Source organism: Pleurodeles waltl, chromosome 12 (genome assembly GCF_031143425.1).
Source record: "Pleurodeles waltl isolate 20211129_DDA chromosome 12, aPleWal1.hap1.20221129, whole genome shotgun sequence".
Lineage (NCBI taxonomy): Eukaryota > Metazoa > Chordata > Amphibia > Caudata > Salamandridae > Pleurodeles > Pleurodeles waltl.
This window is the reverse complement of record NC_090451.1, coordinates 120609023-120628521: the sequence shown is the minus strand read 5'-3', so window position 1 is coordinate 120628521 and position 19499 is coordinate 120609023. Positions and strand designations below refer to the sequence as shown.

Below are 19499 nucleotides of genomic sequence, written 5' to 3'. Positions count from 1 at the left end.
GGGAAGGCAGTTTTCCTTATTTGTGTACTATTTGCTGCCTAATGTTGACATGTAAGCACCCCAACAATGAATGACACCTAGAGACTCGAAAGCACCATACCAGTAAAATATTTGTATGAAATTGCACTTTAAATCCACGTACAACTGAAATAAAGCAATCTTAGCTCATTTGAGGGTAGTGTGACAGTAGATCACATATGGATAGAACACGTTTGGAATGTGTAATTTTCATGATTCCATTACATATATCATATAAATTCAAGCTGAAGTAGGGAAGGACAACAAGGTCATTTAGAGCAAAGCTGAAGACAACAAGTTGCCATAACAATCTGTAAATATATGCTCTTTATTATGTGTGGACAACTATCTCCTCATAGAACACATTTCGGCTACTATATTTTTTCCTCCTGAAAACTGACTTTTACACGACAAGGTGGCCGAGTGGTTAAGGCGATGGACTGCTAATCCATTGTGCTCTGCATGCGTGGGTTCGAATCCCACCCTTGTCGGTTTATTATTGTGTGTTTACTTTTTAATATGCGGTATGTCTGGTTTAACCCTATTTTATGTGAAAGTTAAATTACGTATCCCATGGTATTTCCGACAGTACAATGCCTCGGTTTGGAAACACCGCTCAGGTGAGCACTGTGCTTAGGCATTACTGTAAACAGCGCCGGCCGGGTTCTGTGCATGAATCACAAATTCTTTCCTCAGGCGGAGGGTTGTTAAGTTGGGGGACGTAGAAGTTTGCAATATATTGTGTAATGAAACTGCATAGAAAATGTGTTAATGTAGAAATAATGCACGCGTTTGAAATGTGCCCACGGGGAGTGGCTACCAATGTATACGAAGACTAAAGAAAGTTATTAATGCTGAATTAATTATGTACTGATGTTTTGAACTTGTATTAACATATCAAAATTGGAGTTATGTATTAGGAGTTTTTACATTAAGCAATAGGCCTTAGTTTAGGGAGGGTCTGGGCCTTCATGCCTGGTTTCATATTAAACTGTGTTTTTCTAACGTGCAATGTGCTGTTTTCCTGAAGGACACGAAACTTTACTTTTCCAGAAGCTAGAGATGTGTGTAGCTGTAGTAAATTCTTTCTCATGGGACCCGACTTGCTCAAGGAGACATTCTTGCTGAATGCAACAGTGTAATTCGTAACAGGTGCAAGGTTGCCTGGAGTAGGAGAAAACAATGGAACTACTGACTGGTGCGTAAAGTGTAACTTTTCTTACCTGACATTCCAACCGATGAAGACATCAATAACATGGGCCAATCAACGACATGTGAACTATGGTTTGTGGAAAATTCTGGTGAAATGCGTGAATAATTATTGGACAGAGATAACGATGCACAAATTATTATCCAACGAGGAATTAGGAGTAAATTAGACCGTTTTGATTTAACCATATGAACTGAGCAGAAATCAGCTATTTATTGGACATTCCACTCCAACCCATTCTTTGCCATTCTACTGAGCCATTTAGGCCATTTCCTTTGAGGCTTTGCCGTTTGTTCGTCCTGATACTCTAAACCACCCTTTACTTATTCCTTACCTGATACTCATATCTCCTCTATATGAGGGGAGTTCTTGTTCCTCAGCTATGCAATACAGAGGCTTTGCCCTGTCCTATCTTTGCTGATGGTGAAAACGACTGATGCCCTGAGGACAAAGACTGACGCTGTTTGCTGATCCGTTGGATGGGTAACTATCTGATGAAAATTGTAATTGTCGGCTTGCCTTTTCTTTCTCGGTACCAACTGCTCTTTGATAGAGGCCATAGTTAGATGTTTTCCAAATTTGTGTTTGCTAAATTGTTTTGCATGAAGCCCAACATGCTGATGCTAATTTGAGGTTAGTTAAGGTGTTCACTAAAATCTGACGCAAATAGACAAATTACTGAGTTCTTGCTTTTTTGAATCATGCACTACTGAGACTTTGCTAAGTTGGTTCTTATTAATGATGTGTTAATACTGAGTGAATATTCCCCATGCATTGATTAATTGCATTTCTAATTGCAAATCTGAAGAGTTACTAATGAGATGAATTGCCGATGAGATTAACAGAAATGACTTTAGATTGTAACCAATAGGGAAATAAGTATCCTAACACTTAACTAAATTGGTGTTTTTATTCATGACTGAAAGGTCATGGTGTGTTCACTTTATTTACTCTCATTAAAGGTTATTGATTAGCATGATGATTAGTTATTGCGATTGTTGTTGAGATATTGATCCATTGATTTGTGATGCCAAAAGACATCTCGTACTGGGAAGTCCCCGAACGTAGTCCAAAAGGTTCATCTACCTAGGCGTGTCTCCTTGTAAGTTTACTTATCAAGGCCGTGATGCGCTATCACTAATAAAAAGTCATCTGATCTGTTGCTGCTGAGTCATCGTCAACGAAAACCACCAAGATATTACTTCAATGTGGTGTAATTACGACTGCCTCAGTTTTATGCGTTACGTGAGCAGTCGGACAGCAATTTATTTAGCGCAAAAATATTTCTTGTTGATGCACGTACGTTTTTAAACTGAAGTGTCAAAGCTGTAGCGGCAATACTCCGAGTTTAGGCGGTTTTATAAACTAAGTTTTACTTTCTCCTACTTAAAACGTTTTGCAGAACAATGCACATTAAATGGGAAGGCAGTTTTCCTTATTTGTGTACTATTTGCTGCCTAATGTTGACATGTAAGCACCCCAACAATGAATGACACCTAGAGACTCGAAAGCACCATACCAGTAAAATATTTGTATGAAATTGCACTTTAAATCCACGTACAACTGAAATAAAGCAATCTTAGCTCATTTGAGGGTAGTGTGACAGTAGATCACATATGGATAGAACACGTTTGGAATGTGTAATTTTCATGATTCCATTACATATATCATATAAATTCAAGCTGAAGTAGGGAAGGACAACAAGGTCATTTAGAGCAAAGCTGAAGACAACAAGTTGCCATAACAATCTGTAAATATATGCTCTTTATTATGTGTGGACAACTATCACCTCATAGAACACATTTCGGCTACTATATTTTTTCCTCCTGAAAACTGACTTTTACACGAAAAGGTGGCCGAGTGGTTAAGACGATGGACTGCTAATCCATTGTGCTCTGCATGCGTTGGTTCGAATCCCACCCTTGTCGGTTTATTATTGTGTGTTTACTTTTTAATATGCGGTATGTCTGGTTTAACCCTATTTGATGTGAAAGTTAAATTACGTATCCCATGGTATTTCCGACAGTACAATGCCTCGGTTTGGAAACACTGCTCAGGTGAGCACTGTGCTTAGGCATTACTGTAAACAGCGCCGGCCGGGTTCTGTGCATGAATCACAAATTCTTTCCTCAGGCGGAGGGTTGTTAAGTTGGGGGACGTAGAAGTTTGCAATATATTGTGTAATGAAACTGCATAGAAAATGTGTTAATGTAGAAATAATGCACGCGTTTGAAATGTGCCCACGAGGAGTGGCTACCAATGTATACGAAGACTAATGAAAGTTATTAATGCTGAATTAATTATGTACTGATGTTTTGAACTTGTATTAACATATCAAAATTGGAGTTATGTATTAGGAGTTTGTACATTAAGCAATAGGCCTTAGTTTAGCGAGGGTCTGGGCCTACATGCCTGGTCTCATATTAAACTGTGTTTTTCTAACGTGCAATGTGCTGTTTTCCTGAAGGACACGAAACTTTACTTTTCCAGAAGCTAGAGATGTGTGTAGCTCTAGTAAATTCTTTCTCATGGGACCCGACTTGCTCAAGGAGACATTCTTGCTGAATGCAACAGTGTAATTCGTAACAGGTGCAAGGTTGCCTGGAGTAGGAGAAAACAATGGAACTACTGACTGGTGCGTAAAGTGTAACTTTTCTTACCTGACATTCCAACCGATGAAGACGTCAATAACATGGGCCAATCAACGACATGTGAACTATGGTTTGTGGAAAATTCTGGTGAAATGCGTGAATAATTATTGGACAGAGATAACGATGCACAAATTATTATCCAACGAGGAATTAGGAGTAAATTAGACCGTTTTGATTTAACCATATGAACTGAGCAGAAATCAGCTATTTATTGGACATTCCACTCCAACCCATTCTTTGCCATTCTACTGAGCCATTTAGGCCATTTCCTTTGAGGCTTTGCCGTTTGTTCGTCCTGATACTCTAAACCACCCTTTACTTATTCCTTACCTGATACTCATATCTCCTCTATATGAGGGGAGTTCTTGTTCCTCAGCTATGCAATACAGAGGCTTTGCCCTGTCCTATCTTTGCTGATGGTGAAAACGACTGATGCCCTGAGGACAAAGACTGACGCTGTTTGCTGATCCGTTGGATGGGTAACTATCTGATGAAAATTGTAATTGTCGGCTTGCCTTTTCTTTCTCGGTACCAACTGCTCTTTGATAGAGGCCATAGTTAGATGTTTTCCAAATTTGTGTTTGCTAAATTGTTTTGCATGAAGCCCAACATGCTGATGCTAATTTGAGGTTAGTTAAGGTGTTCACTAAAATCTGACGCAAATAGACAAATTACTGAGTTCTTGCTTTTTTGAAATATGCACTACTGAGACTTTTCTAAGTTGGTTCTTATTAATGATGTGTTAATACTGAGTGAATATTCCCCATGCATTGATTAATTGCATTTCTAATTGCAAATCTGAAGAGTTACTAATGAGATGAATTGCCGATGAGATTAACAGAAATGACTTTAGATTGTAACCAATAGGGAAATAAGTATCCTAACACTTAACTAAATTGGTGTTTTTATTCATGACTGAAAGGTCATGGTGTGTTCACTTTATTGACTCTCATTAAAGGTTATTGATTAGCATGATGATTAGTTATTGCGATTGTTGTTGAGATATTGATCCATTGATTTGTGATGCCAAAAGACATCTCGTACTGGGAAGTCCCCGAACTTAGTCCAAAAGGTTCATCGACCTAGGCGTGTCTCCTTGTAAGTTTACTTATCAAGTCCGTGATGCGCTATCACTAATAAAAAGTCATCTGATCTGTTGCTGCTGAGTCATCGTCAACGAAAACCACCAAGATATTACTTCAATGTGGTGTAATTACGACTGCCTCAGTTTTATGCGTTACGTGAGCAGTCGGACAACAATTTATTTAGCGCAAAAATATTTCTTGTTGATGCACGTATGTTTTTAAACTGAAGTGTCAAAGCTGTAGCGGCAATACTCCCAGTTTAGGCGGTTTTATAAACTAAGTTTTACTTTCTCCTACTTAAAACATTTTGCAGAACAATGCACATTAAATGGGAAGGCAGTTTTCCTTATTTGTGTACTATTTGCTGCCTAATGTTGACATGTAAGCACCCCAACAATGAATGACACCTAGAGACTCGAAAGCACCATACCAGTAAAATATTTGTATGAAATTGCACTTTAAATCCACGTACAACTGAAATAAAGCAATCTTAGCTCATTTGAGGGTAGTGTGACAGTAGATCACATATGGATAGAACACGTTTGGAATGTGTAATTTTCATGATTCCATTACATATATCATATAAATTCAAGCTGAAGTAGGGAAGGACAACAAGGTCATTTAGAGCAAAGCTGAAGACAACAAGTTGCCATAACAATCTGTAAATATATGCTCTTTATTATGTGTGGACAACTATCTCCTCATAGAACACATTTCGGCTACTATATTTTTTCCTCCTGAAAACTGACTTTTACACGACAAGGTGGCCGAGTGGTTAAGGCGATGGACTGCTAATCCATTGTGCTCTGCATGCGTGGGTTCGAATCCCACCCTTGTCGGTTTATTATTGTGTGTTTACTTTTTAATATGCGGTATGTCTGGTTTAACCCTATTTTATGTGAAAGTTAAATTACGTATCCCATGGTATTTCCGACAGTACAATGCCTCGGTTTGGAAACACCGCTCAGGTGAGCACTGTGCTTAGGCATTACTGTAAACAGCGCCGGCCGGGTTCTGTGCATGAATCACAAATTCTTTCCTCAGGCGGAGGGTTGTTAAGTTGGGGGACGTAGAAGTTTGCAATATATTGTGTAATGAAACTGCATAGAAAATGTGTTAATGTAGAAATAATGCACGCGTTTGAAATGTGCCCACGGGGAGTGGCTACCAATGTATACGAAGACTAAAGAAAGTTATTAATGCTGAATTAATTATGTACTGATGTTTTGAACTTGTATTAACATATCAAAATTGGAGTTATGTATTAGGAGTTTTTACATTAAGCAATAGGCCTTAGTTTAGGGAGGGTCTGGGCCTTCATGCCTGGTTTCATATTAAACTGTGTTTTTCTAACGTGCAATGTGCTGTTTTCCTGAAGGACACGAAACTTTACTTTTCCAGAAGCTAGAGATGTGTGTAGCTGTAGTAAATTCTTTCTCATGGGACCCGACTTGCTCAAGGAGACATTCTTGCTGAATGCAACAGTGTAATTCGTAACAGGTGCAAGGTTGCCTGGAGTAGGAGAAAACAATGGAACTACTGACTGGTGCGTAAAGTGTAACTTTTCTTACCTGACATTCCAACCGATGAAGACATCAATAACATGGGCCAATCAACGACATGTGAACTATGGTTTGTGGAAAATTCTGGTGAAATGCGTGAATAATTATTGGACAGAGATAACGATGCACAAATTATTATCCAACGAGGAATTAAGAGTAAATTAGACCGTTTTGATTTAACCATATGAACTGAGCAGAAATCAGCTATTTATTGGACATTCCACTCCAACCCATTCTTTGCCATTCTACTGAGCCATTTAGGCCATTTCCTTTGAGGCTTTGCCGTTTGTTCGTCCTGATACTCTAAACCACCCTTTACTTATTCCTTACCTGATACTCATATCTCCTCTATATGAGGGGAGTTCTTGTTCCTCAGCTAAGCAATACAGAGGCTTTGCCCTGTCCTATCTTTGCTGATGGTGAAAACGACTGATGCCCTGAGGACAAAGACTGACGCTGTTTGCTGATCCGTTGGATGGGTAACTATCTGATGAAAATTGTAATTGTCGGCTTGCCTTTTCTTTCTCGGTACCAACTGCTCTTTGATAGAGGCCATAGTTAGATGTTTTCCAAATTTGTGTTTGCTAAATTGTTTTGCATGAAGCCCAACATGCTGATGCTAATTTGAGGTTAGTTAAGGTGTTCACTAAAATCTGACGCAAATAGACAAATTACTGAGTTCTTGCTTTTTTGAATCATGCACTACTGAGACTTTGCTAAGTTGGTTCTTATTAATGATGTGTTAATACTGAGTGAATATTCCCCATGCATTGATTAATTGCATTTCTAATTGCAAATCTGAAGAGTTACTAATGAGATGAATTGCCGATGAGATTAACAGAAATGACTTTAGATTGTAACCAATAGGGAAATAAGTATCCTAACACTTAACTAAATTGGTGTTTTTATTCATGACTGAAAGGTCATGGTGTGTTCACTTTATTTACTCTCATTAAAGGTTATTGATTAGCATGATGATTAGTTATTGCGATTGTTGTTGAGATATTGATCCATTGATTTGTGATGCCAAAAGACATCTCGTACTGGGAAGTCCCCGAACGTAGTCCAAAAGGTTCATCTACCTAGGCGTGTCTCCTTGTAAGTTTACTTATCAAGGCCGTGATGCGCTATCACTAATAAAAAGTCATCTGATCTGTTGCTGCTGAGTCATCGTCAACGAAAACCACCAAGATATTACTTCAATGTGGTGTAATTACGACTGCCTCAGTTTTATGCGTTACGTGAGCAGTCGGACAGCAATTTATTTAGCGCAAAAATATTTCTTGTTGATGCACGTACGTTTTTAAACTGAAGTGTCAAAGCTGTAGCGGCAATACTCCGAGTTTAGGCGGTTTTATAAACTAAGTTTTACTTTCTCCTACTTAAAACGTTTTGCAGAACAATGCACATTAAATGGGAAGGCAGTTTTCCTTATTTGTGTACTATTTGCTGCCTAATGTTGACATGTAAGCACCCCAACAATGAATGACACCTAGAGACTCGAAAGCACCATACCAGTAAAATATTTGTATGAAATTGCACTTTAAATCCACGTACAACTGAAATAAAGCAATCTTAGCTCATTTGAGGGTAGTGTGACAGTAGATCACATATGGATAGAACACGTTTGGAATGTGTAATTTTCATGATTCCATTACATATATCATATAAATTCAAGCTGAAGTAGGGAAGGACAACAAGGTCATTTAGAGCAAAGCTGAAGACAACAAGTTGCCATAACAATCTGTAAATATATGCTCTTTATTATGTGTGGACAACTATCACCTCATAGAAAACATTTCGGCTACTATATTTTTTCCTCCTGAAAACTGACTTTTACACGAAAAGGTGGCCGAGTGGTTAAGACGATGGACTGCTAATCCATTGTGCTCTGCATGCGTTGGTTCGAATCCCACCCTTGTCGGTTTATTATTGTGTGTTTACTTTTTAATATGCGGTATGTCTGGTTTAACCCTATTTGATGTGAAAGTTAAATTACGTATCCCATGGTATTTCCGACAGTACAATGCCTCGGTTTGGAAACACTGCTCAGGTGAGCACTGTGCTTAGGCATTACTGTAAACAGCGCCGGCCGGGTTCTGTGCATGAATCACAAATTCTTTCCTCAGGCGGAGGGTTGTTAAGTTGGGGGACGTAGAAGTTTGCAATATATTGTGTAATGAAACTGCATAGAAAATGTGTTAATGTAGAAATAATGCACGCGTTTGAAATGTGCCCACGGGGAGTGGCTACCAATGTATACGAAGACTAATGAAAGTTATTAATGCTGAATTAATTATGTACTGATGTTTTGAACTTGTATTAACATATCAAAATTGGAGTTATGTATTAGGAGTTTGTACATTAAGCAATAGGCCTTAGTTTAGCGAGGGTCTGGGCCTACATGCCTGGTCTCATATTAAACTGTGTTTTTCTAACGTGCAATGTGCTGTTTTCCTGAAGGACACGAAACTTTACTTTTCCAGAAGCTAGAGATGTGTGTAGCTCTAGTAAATTCTTTCTCATGGGACCCGACTTGCTCAAGGAGACATTCTTGCTGAATGCAACAGTGTAATTCGTAACAGGTGCAAGGTTGCCTGGAGTAGGAGAAAACAATGGAACTACTGACTGGTGCGTAAAGTGTAACTTTTCTTACCTGACATTCCAACCGATGAAGACGTCAATAACATGGGCCAATCAACGACATGTGAACTATGGTTTGTGGAAAATTCTGGTGAAATGCGTGAATAATTATTGGACAGAGATAACGATGCACAAATTATTATCCAACGAGGAATTAGGAGTAAATTAGACCGTTTTGATTTAACCATATGAACTGAGCAGAAATCAGCTATTTATTGGACATTCCACTCCAACCCATTCTTTGCCATTCTACTGAGCCATTTAGGCCATTTCCTTTGAGACTTTGCCGTTTGTTCGTCCTGATACTCTAAACCACCCTTTACTTATTCCTTACCTGATACTCATATCTCCTCTATATGAGGGGAGTTCTTGTTCCTCAGCTATGCAATACAGAGGCTTTGCCCTGTCCTATCTTTGCTGATGGTGAAAACGACTGATGCCCTGAGGACAAAGACTGACGCTGTTTGCTGATCCTTTGGATGGGTAACTATCTGATGAAAATTGTAATTGTCGGCTTGCCTTTTCTTTCTCGCTACCAACTGCTCTTTGATAGAGGCCATAGTTAGATGTTTTCCAAATTTGTGTTTGCTAAATTGTTTTGCATGAAGCCCAACATGCTGATGCTAATTTGAGGTTAGTTAAGGTGTTCACTAAAATCTGACGCAAATAGACAAATTACTGAGTTCTTGCTTTTTTGAAATATGCACTACTGAGACTTTGCTAAGTTGGTTCTTATTAATGATGTGTTAATACTGAGTGAATATTCCCCATGCATTGATTAATTGCATTTCTAATTGCAAATCTGAAGAGTTACTAATGAGATGAATTGCCGATGAGATTAACAGAAATTACTTTAGATTGTTACCAATAGGGAAATAAGTATCCTAACACTTAACTAAATTGGTGTTTTTATTCATGACTGAAAGGTCATGGTGTGTTCACTTTATTGACTCTCATTAAAGGTTATTGATTAGCATGATGATTAGTTATTGCGATTGTTGTTGAGATATTGATCCATTGATTTGTGATGCCAAAAGACATCTCGTACTGGGAAGTCCCCGAACGTAGTCCAAAAGGTTCATCTACCTAGGCGTGTCTCCTTGTAAGTTTACTTATCAAGGCCGTGATGCGCTATCACTAATAAAAAGTCATCTGATCTGTTGCTGCTGAGTCATCGTCAACGAAAACCACCAAGATATTACTTCAATGTGGTGTAATTACGACTGCCTCAGTTTTATGCGTTACGTGAGCAGTCGGACAGCAATTTATTTAGCGCAAAAATATTTCTTGTTGATGCACGTACGTTTTTAAACTGAAGTGTCAAAGCTGTAGCGGCAATACTCCGAGTTTAGGCGGTTTTATAAACTAAGTTTTACTTTCTCCTACTTAAAACGTTTTGCAGAACAATGCACATTAAATGGGAAGGCAGTTTTCCTTATTTGTGTACTCTTTGCTGCCTAATGTTGACATGTAAGCACCCCAACAATGAATGACACCTAGAGACTCGAAAGCACCATACCAGTAAAATATTTGTATGAAATTGCACTTTAAATCCACGTACAACTGAAATAAAGCAATCTTAGCTCATTTGAGGGTAGTGTGACAGTAGATCACATATGGATAGAACACGTTTGGAATGTGTAATTTTCATGATTCCATTACATATATCATATAAATTCAAGCTGAAGTAGGGAAGGACAACAAGGTCATTTAGAGCAAAGCTGAAGACAACAAGTTGCCATAACAATCTGTAAATATATGCTCTTTATTATGTGTGGACAACTATCACCTCATAGAACACATTTCGGCTACTATATTTTTTCCTCCTGAAAACTGACTTTTACACGAAAAGGTGGCCGAGTGGTTAAGACGATGGACTGCTAATCCATTGTGCTCTGCATGCGTTGGTTCGAATCCCACCCTTGTCGGTTTATTATTGTGTGTTTACTTTTTAATATGCGGTATGTCTGGTTTAACCCTATTTGATGTGAAAGTTAAATTACGTATCCCATGGTATTTCCGACAGTACAATGCCTCGGTTTGGAAACACTGCTCAGGTGAGCACTGTGCTTAGGCATTACTGTAAACAGCGCCGGCCGGGTTCTGTGCATGAATCACAAATTCTTTCCTCAGGCGGAGGGTTGTTAAGTTGGGGGACGTAGAAGTTTGCAATATATTGTGTAATGAAACTGCATAGAAAATGTGTTAATGTAGAAATAATGCACGCGTTTGAAATGTGCCCACGGGGAGTGGCTACCAATGTATACGAAGACTAATGAAAGTTATTAATGCTGAATTAATTATGTACTGATGTTTTGAACTTGTATTAACATATCAAAATTGGAGTTATGTATTAGGAGTTTGTACATTAAGCAATAGGCCTTAGTTTAGCGAGGGTCTGGGCCTACATGCCTGGTCTCATATTAAACTGTGTTTTTCTAACATGCAATGTGCTGTTTTCCTGAAGGACACGAAACTTTACTTTTCCAGAAGCTAGAGATGTGTGTAGCTCTAGTAAATTCTTTCTCATGGGACCCGACTTGCTCAAGGAGACATTCTTGCTGAATGCAACAGTGTAATTCGTAACAGGTGCAAGGTTGCCTGGAGTAGGAGAAAACAATGGAACTACTGACAGGTGCGTAAAGTGTAACTTTTCTTACCTGACATTCCAACCGATGAAGACGTCAATAACATGGGCCAATCAACGACATGTGAACTATGGTTTGTGGAAAATTCTGGTGAAATGCGTGAATAATTATTGGACAGAGATAACGATGCACAAATTATTATCCAACGAGGAATTAGGAGTAAATTAGACCGTTTTGATTTAACCATATGAACTGAGCAGAAATCAGCTATTTATTGGACATTCCACTCCAACCCATTCTTTGCCATTCTACTGAGCCATTTAGGCCATTTCCTTTGAGACTTTGCCGTTTGTTCGTCCTGATACTCTAAACCACCCTTTACTTATTCCTTACCTGATACTCATATCTCCTCTATATGAGGGGAGTTCTTGTTCCTCAGCTATGCAATACAGAGGCTTTGCCCTGTCCTATCTTTGCTGATGGTGAAAACGACTGATGCCCTGAGGACAAAGACTGACGCTGTTTGCTGATCCTTTGGATGGGTAACTATCTGATGAAAATTGTAATTGTCGGCTTGCCTTTTCTTTCTCGGTACCAACTGCTCTTTGATAGAGGCCATAGTTAGATGTTTTCCAAATTTGTGTTTGCTAAATTGTTTTGCATGAAGCCCAACATGCTGTTGCTAATTTGAGGTTAGTTAAGGTGTTCACTAAAATCTGACTCAAATAGACAAATTACTGAGTTCTTGCTTTTTTGAAATATGCACTACTGAGACTTTGCTAAGTTGGTTCTTATTAATGATGTGTTAATACTGAGTGAATATTCACCATGCATTGATTAATTGCATTTCTAATTGCAAATCTGAAGAGTTACTAATGAGATGAATTGCCGATGAGATTAACAGAAATTACTTTAGATTGTAACCAATAGGGAAATAAGTATCCTAACACTTAACTAAATTGGTGTTTTTATTCATGACTGAAAGGTCATGGTGAGTTCACTTTATTGACTCTCATTAAAGGTTATTGATTAGCATGATGATTAGTTATTGCGATTGTTGTTGAGATATTGATCCATTGATTTGTGATGCCAAAAGACATCTCGTACTGGGAAGTCCCCGAACTTAGTCCAAAAGGTTCATCGACCTAGGCGTGTCTCCTTGTAAGTTTACTTATCAAGGCCGTGATGCGCTATCACTAATAAAAAGTCATCTGATCTGTTGCTGCTGAGTCATCGTCAACGAAAACCACCAAGATATTACTTCAATGTGGTGTAATTACGACTGCCTCAGTTTTATGCGTTACGTGAGCAGTCGGACAACAATTTATTTAGCGCAAAAATATTTTTTGTTGATGCACGTATGTTTTTAAACTGAAGTGTCAAAGCTGTAGCGGCAATACTCCCAGTTTAGGCGGTTTTATAAACTAAGTTTTACTTTCTCCTACTTAAAACATTTTGCAGAACAATGCACATTAAATGGGAAGGCAGTTTTCCTTATTTGTGTACTATTTGCTGCCTAATGTTGACATGTAAGCACCCCAACAATGAATGACACCTAGAGACTCGAAAGCACCATACCAGTAAAATATTTGTATGAAATTGCACTTTAAATCCACGTACAACTGAAATAAAGCAATCTTAGCTCATTTGAGGGTAGTGTGACAGTAGATCACATATGGATAGAACACGTTTGGAATGTGTAATTTTCATGATTCCATTACATATATCATATAAATTCAAGCTGAAGTAGGGAAGGACAACAAGGTCATTTAGAGCAAAGCTGAAGACAACAAGTTGCCATAACAATCTGTAAATATATGCTCTTTATTATGTGTGGACAACTATCACCTCATAGAACACATTTCGGCTACTATATTTTTTCCTCCTGAAAACTGACCTTTACACGACAAGGTGGCCAAGTGGTTAAGGCGATGGACTGCTAATCCATTGTACTCTGCATGCGTTGGTTCGAATCCCACACTTGTCAGTTTATTATTGTGAGTTTACTTTTTAATATGCGGTATGTCTGGTTTAACCCTATTTTATGTGAAAGTTAAATTACGTATCCCATGGTATTTCCGACAGTACAATGCCTCGGTTTGGAAACACCGCTCAGGTGAGCACTGTGCTTAGGCATTACTGTAAACAGCGCCGGCCGGGTTCTGTGCACGAATCACAAATTCTTTCCTCAGGCGGAGGGTTGTTAAGTTGGGGGACGTAGAAGTTTGCAATATATTGTGTAATGAAACTGCATAGAAAATGTGTTAATGTAGAAATAATGCACGCGTTTAAAATGTGCCCACGGGGAGTGGCTACCAATGTATACGAAGACTAATGAAAGTTATTAATGCTGAATTAATTATGTACTGATGTTTTGAACTTGTATTAACATATCAAAATTGGAGTTATGTATTAGGAGTTTGTACATTAAGCACTAGGCCTTAGTTTAGCGAGGGTCTGGGCCTACATGCCTGGTCTCATATTAAACTGTGTTTTTCTAACGTGCAATGTGCTGTTTTCCTGAAGGACACGAAACTGTACTTTTCCAGAAGCTAGAGGTGTGTGTAGCTGTAGTAAATTCTTTCTCATGGGACCCGACTTGCTCAAGGAGACATTCTTGCTGAATGCAACAGTGTAATTCGTAACAGGTGCAAGGTTGCCTGGAGTAGGAGAAAACAATGGAACTACTGACAGGTGCGTAAAGTGTAACTTTTCTTACCTGACATTCCAACCGATGAAGACGTCAATAACATGGGCCAATCAACGACATGTGAACTATGGTTTGTGGAAAATTCTGGTGAAATGCGTGAATAATTATTAGACAGAGATAACGATGCACAAATTATTATCCAACGAGGAATTAGGAGTACAATAGACAGTTTTGATTAAACATATGAACTGAGCAGAAATCAGCTATTTATTGGACATTCCACTCCAACCCATTCTTTGCCATTCTACTGAGCCATTTAGGCCATTTCCTTTGAGACTTTGCCGTTTGTTCGTCCTGATACTCTAAACCACCCTTTACTTATTCCTTACCTGATACTCATATCTCCTCTATATGAGGGGAGTTCTTGTTCCTCAGCTATGCAATACAGAGGCTTTGCCCTGTCCTATCTTTGCTGATGGTGAAAACGACTGATGCCCTGAGGACAAAGACTGACGCTGTTTGCTGATCCGTTGGATGGGTAACTATCTGATGAAAATTTTAATTGTCGGCTTGCCTTTTCTTTCTCGGTACCAACTGCTCTTTGATAGAGGCCATAGTTAGATGTTTTCCAAATTTGTGTTTGCTAAATTGTTTTGCATGAAGCCCAACATGCTGATTCTAATTTGAGGTTAGTTAAGGTGTTCACTAAAATCTGACGCAAATAGACAAATTACTGAGTTCTTGCTTTTTTTAATCATGCACTACTGAGACTTTGCTAAGTTGGTTCTTATTAATGATGTGTTAATACTGAGTGAATATTCTCCATGCATTGATTAATTGCATTTCTAATTGCAAATCTGAAGAGTTACTAATGAGATGAATTGCTGATGAGATTAACAGAAATGACTTTAGATTGTAACCAATAGGGAAATAAGTATCCTAACACTTAACTAAATTGGTGTTTTTATTCATGACTGAAAGGTCATGGTGTGTTCACTTTATTGACTCTCATTAAAGGTTATTGATTAGCATGATGATTAGTTATTGCGATTGTTGTTGAGATATTGATCCATTGATTTGTGATGCCAAAAGACATCTCGTACTGGGAAGTCCCTGAACGTAGTCCAAAAGGTTCATCGACCTAGGCGTGTCTCCTTGTAAGTTTACTTATCAAGGCCGTGATGCGCTATCACTAATAAAAAGTCATCTGATCTGTTGCTGCTGAGTCATCATCAATGAAAACCACCAAGATATAACTTCAATGTGGTGTAATTACGACTGCCTCAGTTTTATGCGTTACGTGAGCAGTCGGACAACAATTTATTTAGCGCAAAAATATTTCTTGTTGATGCACGTACGTTTTTAAACTGAAGTGTCAAAGCTGTAGCGGCAATACACCCAGTTTAGGCGGTTTTATGAACTCAGTTTTACTTTCTCCTACTTAAAACGTTTTGCAGAACAATGCAGATTAAATGGGAAGGCAGTTTCACTTCTTTGTATACTATTTGCTGCCTAATGTTGACATGTAAGCACCCCAACAATGAATGACACCTAGAGACTCGAAAGCACCATACCAGTAAAATATTTGTATGAAATTGCACTTTAAATCCACGTACAACTGAAATAAAGCAATCTTAGCTCATTTGAGGGTAGTGTGACAGTAGATCACATATGGATAGAACACGTTTGCAATGTGTAATTTTTATGATTCCATTACATATATCATATAAATTCAAGCTGAAGTAGGGAAGGACAACAAGGTCATTTAGAGCAAAGCTGAAGACATCAAGTTGCCATAACAATCTGTAAATATATGCTCTTTATTATGTGTGGACAACTATCACCTCATAGAACACATTTCGGCTACTATATTTTTTCCTCCTGAAAACTGACTTTTACACGACAAGGTGGCCGAGTGGTTAAGGCGATGAACTGCTAATCCATTGTGCTCTGCATGCGTGGGTTCGAATCCCACCCTTGTTGGTTTATTATTGTGTGTTTACTTTTTAATATGCGGTATGTGTGGTTTAACCCTATTTTATGTGAAAGTTAAATTACGTATCCCATGGTATTTCCGACAGTACAATGCCTCGGTTTGGAAACACCGCTCAGGTGAGCACTGTGCTTAGGCATTACTGTAAACAGCGCCGGCCGGGTTCTGTGCATGAATCACAAATTCTTTCCTCAGGCGGAGGGTTGTTAAGTTGGGGGACGTAGAAGTTTGCAATATATTGTGTAATGAAACTGCATAGAAAATGTGTTAATGTAGAAATAATGCACGCGTTTGAAATGTGCCCACGGGGAGCGGCTACCAATGTATACGAAGACTAATGAAAGTTATTAATGCTGAATTAATTATGTACTGATGTTTTGAACTTGTATTAACATATCAAAATTGGAGTTATGTATTAGGAGTTTGTACATTAAGCAATAGGCCTTAGTTTAGCGAGGGTCTGGGCCTACATGCCTGGTCTCATATTAAACTGTGTTTTTCTAACGTGCAATGTGCTGTTTTCCTGAAGGACACGAAACTTTACTTTTCCAGAAGCTAGAGATGTGTGTAGCTCTAGTAAATTCTTTCTCATGGGACCCGACTTGCTCAAGGAGACATTCTTGCTGAATGCAACAGTGTAATTCGTAACAGGTGCAAGGTTGCCTGGAGTAGGAGAAAACAATGGAACTACTGACTGGTGCGTAAAGTGTAACTTTTCTTAGCTGACATTCCAACCGATGAAGACGTCAATAACATGGGCCAATCAACGACATGTGAACTATGGTTTGTGGAAAATTCTGGTGAAATGCGTGAATAATTATTGGACAGAGATAACGATGCACAAATTATTATCCAACGAGGAATTAGGAGTAAATTAGACCGTTTTGATTTAACCATATGAACTGAGCAGAAATCAGCTATTTATTGGACATTCCACTCCAACCCATTCTTTGCCATTCTACTGAGCCATTTAGGCCATTTCCTTTGAGACTTTGCCGTTTGTTCGTCCTGATACTCTAAACCACCCTTTACTTATTCCTTACCTGATACTCATATCTCCTCTATATGAGGGGAGTTCTTGTTCCTCAGCTATGCAATACAGAGGCTTTGCCCTGTCCTATCTTTGCTGATGGTGAAAACGACTGATGCCCTGAGGACAAAGACTGACGCTGTTTGCTGATCCTTTGGATGGGTAACTATCTGATGAAAATTGTAATTGTCGGCTTGCCTTTTCTTTCTCGGTACCAACTGCTCTTTGATAGAGGCCATAGTTAGATGTTTTCCAAATTTGTGTTTGCTAAATTGTTTTGCATGAAGCCCAACATGCTGATGCTAATTTGAGGTTAGTTAAGGTGTTCACTAAAATCTGACGCAAATAGACAAATTACTGAGTTCTTGCTTTTTTGAAATATGCACTACTGAGACTTTGCTAAGTTGGTTCTTATTAATGATGTGTTAATACTGAGTGAATATTCCCCATGCATTGATTAATTGCATTTCTAATTGCAAATCTGAAGAGTTACTAATGAGATGAATTGCCGATGAGATTAACAGAAATTACTTTAGATTGTAACCAATAGGGAAATAAGTATCCTAACACTTAACTAAATTGGTGTTTTTATTCATGACTGAAAGGTCATGGTGTGTTCACTTTATTGACTCTCATTAAAGGTTATTGATTAGCATGATGATTAGTTATTGCGATTGTTGTTGAGATATTGATCCATTGATTTGTGATGCCAAAAGACATCTCGTACTGGGAAGTCCCCGAACGTAGTCCAAAAGGTTCATCTACCTAGGCGTGTCTCCTTGTAAGTTTACTTATCAAGGTCGTGATGCGCTATCACTAATAAAAAGTCATCTGATCTGTTGCTGCTGAGTCATCGTCAACGAAAACCACCAAGATATTACTTCAATGTGGTGTAATTACGACTGCCTCAGTTTTATGCGTTACGTGAGCAGTCGGACAGCAATTTATTTAGCGCAAAAATATTTCTTGTTGATGCACGTACGTTTTTAAACTGAAGTGTCAAAGCTGTAGCGGCAATACTCCGAGTTTAGGCGGTTTTATAAACTAAGTTTTACTTTCTCCTACTTAAAACGTTTTGCAGAACAATGCACATTAAATGGGAAGGCAGTTTTCCTTATTTGTGTACTATTTGCTGCCTAATGTTGACATGTAAGCACCCCAACAATGAATGACACCTAGAGACTCGAAAGCACCATACCAGTAAAATATTTGTATGAAATTGCACTTTAAATCCACGTACAACTGAAATAAAGCAATCTTAGCTCATTTGAGGGTAGTGTGACAGTAGATCACATATGGATAGAACACGTTTGGAATGAGTAATTTTCATGATTCCATTACATATCATATAAATTCAAGCTGAAGTAGGGAAGGACAACAAGGTCATTTAGAGCAAAGCTGAAGACAACAAGTTGCCATAACAATCTGTAAATATATGCTCTTTATTATGTGTGGACTACTATCACCTCATAGAACACATTTCGGCTACTATATTTTTTCCTCCTGAAAACTGACTTTTACACGAAAAGGTGGCCGAGTGGTTAAGACGATGGACTGCTAATCCATTGTGCTCTGCATGCGTTGGTTCGAATCCCACCCTTGTCGGTTTATTATTGTGTGTTTACTTTTTAATATGCGGTATGTCTGGTTTAACCCTATTTGATGTGAAAGTTAAATTACGTATCCCATGGTATTTCCGACAGTACAATGCCTCGGTTTGGAAACACTGCTCAGGTGAGCACTGTGCTTAGGCATTACTGTAAACAGCGCCGGCCGGGTTCTGTGCATGAATCACAAATTCTTTCCTCAGGCGGAGGGTTGTTAAGTTGGGGGACGTAGAAGTTTGCAATATATTGTGTAATGAAACTGCATAGAAAATGTGTTAATGTAGAAATAATGCACGCGTTTGAAATGTGCCCACGGGGAGTGGCTACCAATGTATACGAAGACTAATGAAAGTTATTAATGCTGAATTAATTATGTACTGATGTTTTGAACTTGTATTAACATATAAAAATTGGAGTTATGTATTAGGAGTTTGTACATTAAGCACTAGGCCTTAGTTTAGC

At 38.5% G+C, this 19499-nt stretch overlaps 3 non-coding genes across 3 annotated transcripts; all 3 read left to right on the top strand.

The window, feature by feature from the left end:
- Positions 1 to 427: 427 nt before the first annotated feature.
- On the top strand, positions 428 to 509 carry TRNAS-GCU (transfer RNA serine (anticodon GCU)). Its single transcript has one exon. It is a non-coding gene; the product is annotated as a tRNA-Ser (tRNA).
- A 5212-nt stretch (positions 510 to 5721) lies between these two features.
- On the top strand, positions 5722 to 5803 carry TRNAS-GCU (transfer RNA serine (anticodon GCU)). Its single transcript has one exon. It is a non-coding gene; the product is annotated as a tRNA-Ser (tRNA).
- Positions 5804 to 16308: 10505 nt separating this feature from the next.
- TRNAS-GCU (transfer RNA serine (anticodon GCU)) lies at positions 16309 to 16390 on the top strand. Its single transcript has one exon. It is a non-coding gene; the product is annotated as a tRNA-Ser (tRNA).
- The last annotated feature ends 3109 nt before the right edge of the window (positions 16391 to 19499 follow it).